Source organism: Oncorhynchus mykiss, chromosome 6 (genome assembly GCF_013265735.2).
Source record: "Oncorhynchus mykiss isolate Arlee chromosome 6, USDA_OmykA_1.1, whole genome shotgun sequence".
Taxonomy (NCBI): domain Eukaryota; kingdom Metazoa; phylum Chordata; class Actinopteri; order Salmoniformes; family Salmonidae; genus Oncorhynchus; species Oncorhynchus mykiss.
Window position 1 is genome coordinate 7413255 of NC_048570.1, and position 10268 is coordinate 7423522.

At 48.5% G+C, this 10268-nt stretch overlaps 1 protein-coding gene across 1 annotated transcript in view; it reads left to right on the forward strand.

Annotated features, from left to right (window-relative positions):
- The first annotated feature begins 9821 nt into the window (after positions 1 to 9821).
- The window catches only part of LOC110525085 (protein unc-13 homolog B), a 100226-nt gene continuing 99779 nt past the window's right edge, over positions 9822 to 10268 (forward strand). The window contains exon 1 of the mRNA XM_036979323.1: positions 9822 to 10268. This exon is cut by the window's right edge and continues 54 nt beyond it. The gene's annotated coding sequence lies outside the window, so the exon portion shown is untranslated.

The window sequence follows — 10268 nt, forward strand, 5'->3', positions numbered from 1 at the left end:
CCAGACCTGAATGCCCTTGACCAGCGCATAGATATATATATATATATATCCTGTGGCATGCGGCATTAGCATCGAATATGCAACTTTTCAGGGAAGTCAGGAACAAATATACACAGGCAGTTAAGAAAGCTAAGGCTAGCTTTTTCAAACAAAAATTTGCATCCTGCAGCACAATCTTGAAAAAGTTCTGGGACACTGTAAAGTCCATGGAGAATAAGAACACCTCCTCCTAGCTGTCCACTGCACTGAGGCTAGGAAACACTGTCACCACCGATAAATCCACAAAATATTGAGAATTTCCATAAGCATTTTTCTACGGCTGGCCATGCTTTCCACCTGGCCACCCCTACCCTGGTCTACAGCCATGCACCCCCCACAGCCACTTACCCAAGCCTCCCCATTTCTCCTTCACCCAAATCCAGATAGTTGATGTTCTAAAAGAGCTGCAAAATCTGGACCCCTACAAATCAGCAGGGCTTGACAATCTGGACCCTCTCTTTCTAAAATGATCACCCGAAATTGTCACCACCCTATTACTAGCCTGTTCAACCTCTCTTTCGTGTCGTCTGAGATTGCCAAAGATTGGAAAGCAGCTGCGGTCATCCCCCTCTTCGAAGGGGGAGACACTCTAGACCCAAACTGGTACAGACCTAAATCTATCCTACACTGCCTTTCTAAGGTCTTCAAAAACCAAGTTAACAAACAGATCACCGACCATTTCGAATCCCACGTACCTTCTCCGCTATGCAATCTGGTTTCCGAGCTGGTCATGGGTGCACCTCAACCACGCTCAAGGTCCTAAAAGATATTATAACCGCCATCGATAAGAGAGAATATTGTGCAGCTGTCTTCATCGACCTGGCCAAGGCTTTTGACTCTGTCAATCACCACAATCTTATCGGCAGACTCATCAGCCTTGGTTTCTTAAATGACTGCCTCTCCTGGTTAACCAACTACTTCTCAGACAGAGTTCAGTGTGTCAAATCGGAGGGCCTGTTGTATAGCCCTCTGGCAGTCTCTATGGGGGTGCCACAGGGTTCAATTCTCGGGCTGACTCTTTTCTCTGTATATATCAATGATGTCGCTCTTGCTGCTGGTGATTCTCTGACCCAACTCCACGCAGACAACACCATTCTGTATACTTCTGGCCCTTCTTTGGACACTGTGTTAACTAACATCCAGACGAGCTTCAATGAAATACAACTCTCCTTCCGTGGCCTCCAACTGCTCTTAAATGCAGGTAAAACGAAATGCATGCTCTTCAACCGATTGCTGCCCGCACCTGCCCGCCCATCCAGCATCACTACTCTGGACGGTTCTGACTTAGAATATGTGGACAACTATAAATGCCTAGGTGTCTGGTTAGACTGTAAACTCTCCTTCCAGACTCACATTAAGTGTCATGTTGTCTTGTCTCTGTCCTTTCCCTTCACCCTGTCTCCCTCTGCTGGTCGTTGTTATGTTACCTTTTCTCCCCCTCTTTTCCCCAGCTGTGCCTTGTCTCCTCCTAATTACCCATTCACCCCGTTCCCCACCTGTTCCCTTTTTCCCTCTGATTAGGTCCCTATATCTGTCTCTGTTTCTGCTCCTGTCCTTGTCGGATTCTTGTTTGTTTGTTTGTGTCATTCATGCCTAAACCAGACTGTCGTCATGTTTGCTGTAACCTTGTCCTGTCCTGTCGGAATCTGCCGGTCCATCTGAGCCTACCTGTGTGTGGTAATTAAAGAAGCTCTGTTTAAGTTGATTCGCTTTTGGGTCCTCATTCACGCACCGTAACAGAAGAATCCGACCAAGAATGGACCCAGCGACTTCGGATCCTCTCCACTCAGCCGTCGAGATCCAGGGAGCGATGCTAGGCAGACACAAGCAGGAATTGTCTGCTGCTCGACATGCCGTTGAGACCCTGGCCACCCAAGTCTCCAACCTCACAGAACAGGTTCACCATCTCCGCCTCGATCCACCGGCCACTTCCAGGGCTTTCGAATCTCCGGAGCCCAGAATCAATAACCCGCCGTGTTACTCTGGGGAGCCCACTGAATGCCGCTCGTTCCTCACCCAGTGTGATATTGTGTTTTCTCTCCAGCCCAACACTTACTCCAGGAGCACTGCTCGTGTCGCCTACGTCATATCTCTCCTTATTGGACGGGCTCGTGAGTGGGGCACGGCAATCTGGGAGGCAAGGGCTGAGTGTATTAACCAGTATCAAGACTTTAAGGAGGAGATGATACGGGTTTTTGATCGATCTGTTTTTGGGGAGGAGGCTTCCAGGGCCCTGTCTTCCCTATGTCAAGGCAATCGATCCATAACAGACTACTCTATTGAGTTTCGCACTCTTGCTGTCTCCAGTGGCTGGAACGAGCCGGCCTTGCTCGCTCGTCTTCTGGAGGGTCTCCGCGCAGAGGTAAAGGATGAGATTCTCTCCCGGGAGGTTCCTTCCAGCGTGGATTCCTTGATTGAACTCGCTATTCGCATTGAGCGACGGGTTGATCTTCGTCACCGAGCTCGTGGAAAGGAGCTCGCGCTCTCCGTCGCCTCCCTCTCCGCATCACTACCATCTTCCTCTGCCGGCTCGGGTGCTGAGCCCATGCAGCTGGGAGGTATCCGCATCTCGACTAAGGAGAGGGAACGGAGAATCACCAACCGCCTCTGTCTCTATTGCGGTTCCGCTGGTCATTTTGCCACTTCATGTCCAGTAAAAGGCCAGAGCTCGTCAGTAAGCGGAGGGCTACTGGTGAGCGCTACTACTCCTGTCTCTCCTTCAAGATCCTGCACTACCTTGTCGGTCCATCTACGCTGGACCGGTTCGTCAGCTTCCTGCAGTGCCTTAATAGACTCTGGGGCGGAGGGCTGTTTTATGGACGAGACCTGGGCTCGGGAACATGACATTCCTCTCAGACAGTTAAAGGAGCCCACGGCCTTGTTCGCCCTGGATGGTAGTCCTCTCCCCAGGATTCAGCGTGAGACGCTACCTTTAACCCTCACTGTTTCTGGTAATCATAGTGAAACCATTTCTTTTTTAATTTTTCGTTCACCTTTTACACCTGTTGTTTTGGGCCATCCCTGGCTAGTTTGTCATAATCCTTCCATTAATTGGTCTAGTAATTCTATCCTCTCCTGGAACGTCTCTTGTCATGTGAAATGTTTAATGTCTGCTATCCCTCCTGTTTCCTCTGTCTCTTCTTCACAGGAGGAGCCTGGTGATTTGACAGGGGTGCCGGAGGAATATCACGATCTGCGCACGGTGTTCAGTCGGTCCAGGGCCACCTCTCTTCCTCCACACCGGTCGTATGATTGTAGTATTGATCTCCTTCCGGGAACCACCCCCCCCCGGGGTAGACTATACTCTCTGTCGGCTCCCGAACGTAAGGCTCTCGAAGATTATTTGTCTGTAGCTCTTGACGCCGGTACCATAGTCCCCTCCTCCTCTCCCGCCGGAGCGGGGTTTTTTTTTGTCAAGAAGAAGGACGGGTCTCTGCGCCCCTGCATAGATTATCGAGGGCTGAATGACATAACAGTGAAGAATCGTTATCCGCTTCCTCTTATGTCTTCAGCCTTCGAGATCCTGCAGGGAGCCAGGTTTTTCACTAAGTTGGACCTTCGTAACGCTTACCATCTCGTGCGCATCAGGGAGGGGGACGAGTGGAAGACGGCGTTTAACACTCCGTTAGGGCACTTTGAATACCGGGTTCTTCCTTTCGGCCTCGCTAACGCTCCAGCTGTCTTTCAGGCATTAGTCAATGATGTCCTGAGAGACATGCTGAACATCTTTGTTTTCGTTTACCTTGACGATATCCTGATTTTTTCACCGTCACTCCAGATTCATGTTCAGCACGTTCGACGTGTCCTCCAGCGCCTTTTAGAGAATTGTCTTTTCGTGAAGGCTGAGAAGTGCACTTTTCATGCCTCCTCCGTCACATTTCTCGGTTCTGTTATTTCCGCTGAAGGCATTAAGATGGATCCCGCTAAGGTCCAAGCTGTCATTGATTGGCCCGTCCCTAAGTCACGCGTCGAGCTGCAGCGCTTTCTCGGCTTCGCGAACTTCTATCGTCGTTTCATCCGTAATTTCGGTCAGGTGGCAGCTCCTCTCACAGCCCTTACTTCTGTCAAGACGTGCTTTAAGTGGTCAGTTTCCGCCCAGGGAGCTTTTGATCTCCTCAAGAATCGTTTTACATCCGCTCCTATCCTTGTTACACCTGACGTCTCTAGACAGTTCGTTGTCGAGGTTGACGCGTCAGAGGTGGGAGTGGGAGCCATCCTTTCTCAGCGCTCCCTCTCTGACGACAAGGTCCACCCATGCGCGTATTTTTCTCATCGCCTGTCGCCGTCGGAACGTAACTATGATGTGGGTAACCGCGAACTGCTCGCCATCCGGTTAGCCCTAGGCGAATGGCGACAGTGGTTGGAGGGGGCGACCGTTCCTTTTGTCGTTTGGACTGACCATAGGAACCTTGAGTACATCCGTTCTGCCAAACGACTTAATGCGCGTCAGGCGCGTTGGGCGCTGTTTTTCGCTCGTTTCGAGTTCGTGATTTCTTATCGTCCGGGCTCTAAGAACACCAAGCCTGATGCTTTGTCTCGTCTCTTCAGTTCTTCAGTAGCCTCCACTGACCCCGAGGGGATTCTCCCTGAGGGGCGTGTTGTCGGGTTGACTGTCTGGGGAATTGAGAGGCAGGTAAAGCAAGCACTCACTCAAACTCCGTCGCCGCGCGCTTGTCCTAGGAACCTTCTTTTCGTTCCCGTTCCTACTCGTCTGGCCGTTCTTCAGTGGGCTCACTCTGCCAAGTTAGCCGGTCACCCTGGCGTTCGGGGTACGCTTGCTTCCATTCGCCAGCGTTTCTGGTGGCCCACCCGGGAGCATGACACGCATCGTTTCGTGGCTGCTTGTTCGGTCTGCGCGCAGACTAAGTCCGGTAACTCTCCTCCTGCCGGCCGTCTCAGGCCGCTTCCTATTCCCTCTCGACCGTGGTCTCACATCGCCTTAGATTTTGTCACCGGACTGCCTTCGTCAGCGGGGAAGACTGTTATTCTTACGGTTGTCGATAGGTTCTCTAAGGCGGCTCATTTCATTCCCCTTGCTAAGCTTCCTTCTGCTAAAGAGACGGCACAAATCATCATCGAGAATGTTTTCAGAATTCATGGCCTTCCGTCAGACGTCGTTTCGGACAGAGGTCCGCAATTCACGTCTCAATTTTGGAGGGAGTTTTGCCGTTTGATTGGGGCTTCCGTCAGTCTCTCTTCCGGCTTTCACCCCCAGTCTAACGGTCAAGCAGAACGGGCCAATCAGACTATTGGTCGCATCTTACGCAGTCTTTCTTTTCGCAACCCTGCGTCTTGGTCAGAACAGCTCCCCTGGGCAGAATACGCCCACAACTCGCTTCCTTCGTCTGCGACCGGGCTATCTCCTTTTCAGAGTAGCCTCGGGTACCAGCCTCCGTTGTTCTCATCTCAGTTCGCCGAGTCCAGCGTCCCCTCCGCTCAGGCTTTTGTCCAACGTTGCGAGCGCACCTGGAAGAGGGTCAGGTCTGCACTTTGCCGTTATAGGGCGCAGACTGTGAGAGCTGCTAATAAGCGTAGAACGAAGAGCCCTAGATATTGTCGCGGTCAGAGAGTTTGGCTCTCCACTCAGAACCTTCCCCTTAAGACGGCTTCTCGCAAGTTGACCCCGCGGTTCATTGGTCCATTCCGTATCTCTCAAATCATTAACCCTGTCGCAGTGCGCCTTCTTCTGCCGCGATATCTTCGTCGCGTCCACCCGGTCTTCCATGTCTCCTGTGTCAAGCCCGTTCTTCGCGCCCCCGCTCGTCTTCCCCCCCCCCCCCCCCCATCCTTGTCGAGGGCGCACCCATCTACAGGGTCCGTAGGATTTTGGACATGCGTCCTCGGGGCCGTGGTCATCAGTACCTAGTAGATTGGGAGGGGTACGGTCCTGAGGAGAGGAGTTGGGTTCCCTCTCGGGACGTGCTGGACCGTGCGCTGATCGATGATTTCCTCCGTTGCCGCCAGGCTTCCTCCTCGAGTGCGCCAGGAGGCGCTCGGTGAGTGGGGGGGTACTGTCATGTTGTCTTGTCTCTGTCCTTTCCCTTCACCCTGTCTCCCTCTGCTGGTCGTTGTTATGTTACCTTTTCTCCCCCTCTTTTCCCCAGCTGTGCCTTGTCTCCTCCTAATTACCCATTCACCCCGTTCCCCACCTGTTCCCTTTTTCCCTCTGATTAGGTCCCTATATCTGTCTCTGTTTCTGCTCCTGTCCTTGTCGGATTCTTGTTTGTTTGTTTGTGTCATTCATGCCTAAACCAGACTGTCGTCATGTTTGCTGTAACCTTGTCCTGTCCTGTCGGAATCTGCCGGTCCATCTGAGCCTACCTGTGTGTGGTAATTAAAGAAGCTCTGTTTAAGTTGATTCGCTTTTGGGTCCTCATTCACGCACCGTAACATTAAGCATCTCCAATCCAAAATAAAATCTAGAATAGGCTTCTTATTTCGCAACCAAGCATCCTTCACTCATGTTGCCAAACATACCCTCGTAAAACTGACTATGCTGCCGATCCTTGACTTCGGCGATGTCATTATACAAAATAGCCTCCAACACTCTACTCAGCAAATTGGATGCAATCTATCACAGTGCCATCTGTTTTGTCACCAAAGCCTCATATACTACCCACCACTGTGACCTGTATGCTCTCGTTGGCTGGCCCTCGCTTCATATTCGTCGCCAAACCCACTGGCTCCAGCTCACTGGTCACCATAGCAGCACCCACCCATAGCATGCGCTCCAGCAGGTATATTTCACTGGTCACCCCCAACGCCAATTCCTACTTTGGCCGCCTTTCCTTCCATTTCGCTGCTGCCAATGACTGGAACGAATTGCAAAAATCACTGAAGCTGGAGATCCATATCTCCCTCACTAACTTTAAGCACCAGCTGTCAGAGCGCTCACAGATCACCACTCCTGTATATAGCCCATCTGTAAATAGCCCATCCAACTACCTCATCCACATACTGTTATTTTTATTTATTTTGCTCCTTTGCACTCCAGTATCTCTACTTGCACATTCATCTTCTGAAAATCTATCATTCCAGTGTTTAATTGCTATATTGTAATTATTTTTCTACTATGGCCTATTTATTGCCTTACCTCCCTTATCTTACCACATTTGCACAAACTGTATATAGACTTTTTTTTCTGTTGTGTTAATGACTGCATGTTTTGTTATTCCATGTGTAACTCTGTGTTGTTGTTTTTGTCACACTGCTTTGCTTTATCTTGGCCAGGTCGCAGTTGTAAATGAGAACTTGTTCTCAACTGGCCTACCTAGTTAAATAAAGGTGAAATAAAAATTAAGAAATAAAATGTATTGAAGGAGTTCCCACATATGCTGAGCACTTGTTGGCTGCTTTTCTTTCACTCTGTGGTCCAACTCATCCCAAATCATCTCAATTGGGTTGATGCCAGGTGATTGTTGAGGCCAGTCATCTGATGCAGCACTCCATCACTCTCCTTCTTGATCAAATAGCCCTTACACAGCCTGGCGGTGTGTGGGCCATTGTCCTGTTGAAAAACAGATGATAGTCTCACAAAACGCACAGCAGATGGGATGGTGTATCGCTGCAGAATGCTGTGGTACCCATGCTGGTTAAGTGTGCCTTGAATTCTAAATAAATCACAGACAGTATCACCAGCAAAACACCCCCACAACATCACACCTCCTCCTCCTCCATGCTTCACAGTGGGAACCACACAACATCACACACACATGCGTAGATCATCCGTTCACTCACTCTGCTTCTCACAATGACACAACGGTAGGAACAAAAAAATCTGAAATTTGGACTCATCAGACCAAAGGACAGATTTCCACCGGTCTAATGTCCATTGCTTGTGTTTCTTGGCCCAAGCAAGTCTCTTCTTCTTAATGGTGTCCTTTAGTAGTGGTTTCTTTGCAGCAATCCGACCATGAAGGCCTGATTCACGCAGTCTCTGAACAGTTGATGTTGAGATGTGTCTTTTACTTGAACTCTGTGAAGGATTCATTTGGGCTGGAATCTGAGGTGCAGGTAACTCTAATGAATTGATCTTCTGCAGCAGAGGTAACTCTGGGTCTTCCTTTCCTGTAGCGGTCCTCATGAGAGACAGTTTCCAAATAGCGCTTTGATGTTTTTTGTGACTGCACTTGAGGAAATGTTCAACGTTTTTAAAATGTTCCGTATTGACTGACCTTCATGTCTTAATAATGATGGACTGTCGTTTCTCTTTGATTATTTTAGCTGTTCTTGCCATAATATGGACTTGGTATTTTATTAAATAGGGCTATCTTCTGCATAGCCCCCCTACCTTGTCACAACACAACTGATTGGCTCAAACGCATTAAGAAGAAAGAAATTCCAAACATTGACTTTTAACAAGGCACACCTGTTAATTGAAATGCATTCCAGGTGACTACCTCATGAAACTGGTTGAGAGAATGCCAAGAGTGTGCAAAGCTCTCATCAAAGCAAAGGGTGGTTACTTTGAAGAATCTCAAATACAAAATAGATTTTGATTAGTTTAACACTTTTTTGGTTATTACATAAACAAGTATACATTATTTAACTAAGTCAGTTAAGAACCCACATTCTCAGTTACAATGACGTCCTGCGCCAGCCAAACCCCAACGACGCTGGGCCAATTGTGCACAATCACAGCCGGATGTGATACAGCCTGGATTCCATATGTGTTATTTCATAGTTTCGATGTCTTCACTATTATTCTACAATGTAGAAAATAGTAAAAACAAAGAAACCCCCAGGAAGGAGTAGATGTGTCTAGTCTTTTAACTGGTACTGTATTTCTGATACATCTGCTTAGACAGGAGCAGATCATTGTGATTTAAAAAATACACAAAAAAACAATAGAATTGTGATAGGGTTAGATAGTCTGAAAAGCATTCTTACTTAATAACATGTAAATATGGAGAGAGAGAGAGAGAGAGACGTGTGAGTGTTGGTGCTTGCCTGTCTCCGTGTGAGAGAGTGAAATCGTGCAATAGAGAGAGAGCACGAAAAGAGAGAGAGAGAGCATGAAAGGAGAGAGAGCAGGAAAAGAGAGAGAGAGAGCACGAAAAGAGAGAGAGAGCAGGAAAGAAGAGAGAGCAGGAAAAGAGAGAGAGAGCAGGAAAAGAGAGAGAGAGCAGGAAAAGAGAGAGAGCATAAAAGGAGAGAGAGCATGAAAGGAGAGAGCAGGAAAAGAGAGAGAGAGCATGAAAGGAGAGAGAGAGCATGAAAGGAGAGAGAGAGCATGAAAGGAGAGAGAGAGCAGGAAAAGAGCCAGAGCGAGCGCAAGAAAGAAGGAAATAAAGAGATTGGTAGAGTGAGGGAGTGCAGAAGACAGAGAGCAGCTGTTTTCTCTGAGCAACAAGCTGCATTCACTCCGACTGGAGTGAGAGGAGAGAAGAGGAGAAAAATAGAGGGAGAGAAAGACAAACCAGGATGAAGGGACTGTAGATTGATAAAGAAAGACGAGGAGAGAGCTTGTGTGAGCGAGTGTGGCACGTGTCAGAGTGTGAAAGAGAAGAGGATTGAGAAAGAAAGAGAGTGATAGAATCAAAGTGACAGACTGAAAGAGACAGATTCAACTGTGCTGTGTGTGTTAGAAAGGAAAAGAGAGAGAGAGAGAGAGAGAGAGAGAGAGAGAGAGAGAGAGAGAGAGAACGAGAGAGAGAGAGAGAGAGAGAGAGAGAGAGAGAGAGAATATCAAGAGAGAGAGAGAGAGAAAGAGAGAGAGAGAATATCAAGAAAGAGAGAGAGAGAGAGAGAGAGAGAGAGAGAGAGAGAGAATATCAAGAAAGAGAGAGAGAGAGAGAGAGAGAGAGAGAGAGAGAGAGAGAGAGAGAGAGAGAAAATATCAAGGGAGATAGAGAGTATAGACAGTTTTTCCTTTCTCTTTCTGCTTTGGACCAGTACAGATGTCAGTGCTTACCTCGCTGCTAAGGCTTATGGGATTTCCCATCGAACACCAGTGGAGGGACATGACAGTCATGCCCTCACTTTTAACATTCCTTTAGCCTTTTCAACCACACAAAAAAAAGTGGTGTGGTTGTTGGAGCGCTCCTGTTGATGGTTGGACTTGGAGCTCTCGTGTTGATGGTTGGACTTGGAGCTCTCCTGTTGATGGTTGGACTTGGAGCTCTCCTGTTGATGGTTGGACTCTGCTCCTCTCGTGGATCACCCCTTAGTCAGGCTCTTTCTAGAGGATTCAGTTGATTTGAAACTTTGTTCCCACAGGTTGTATTTCC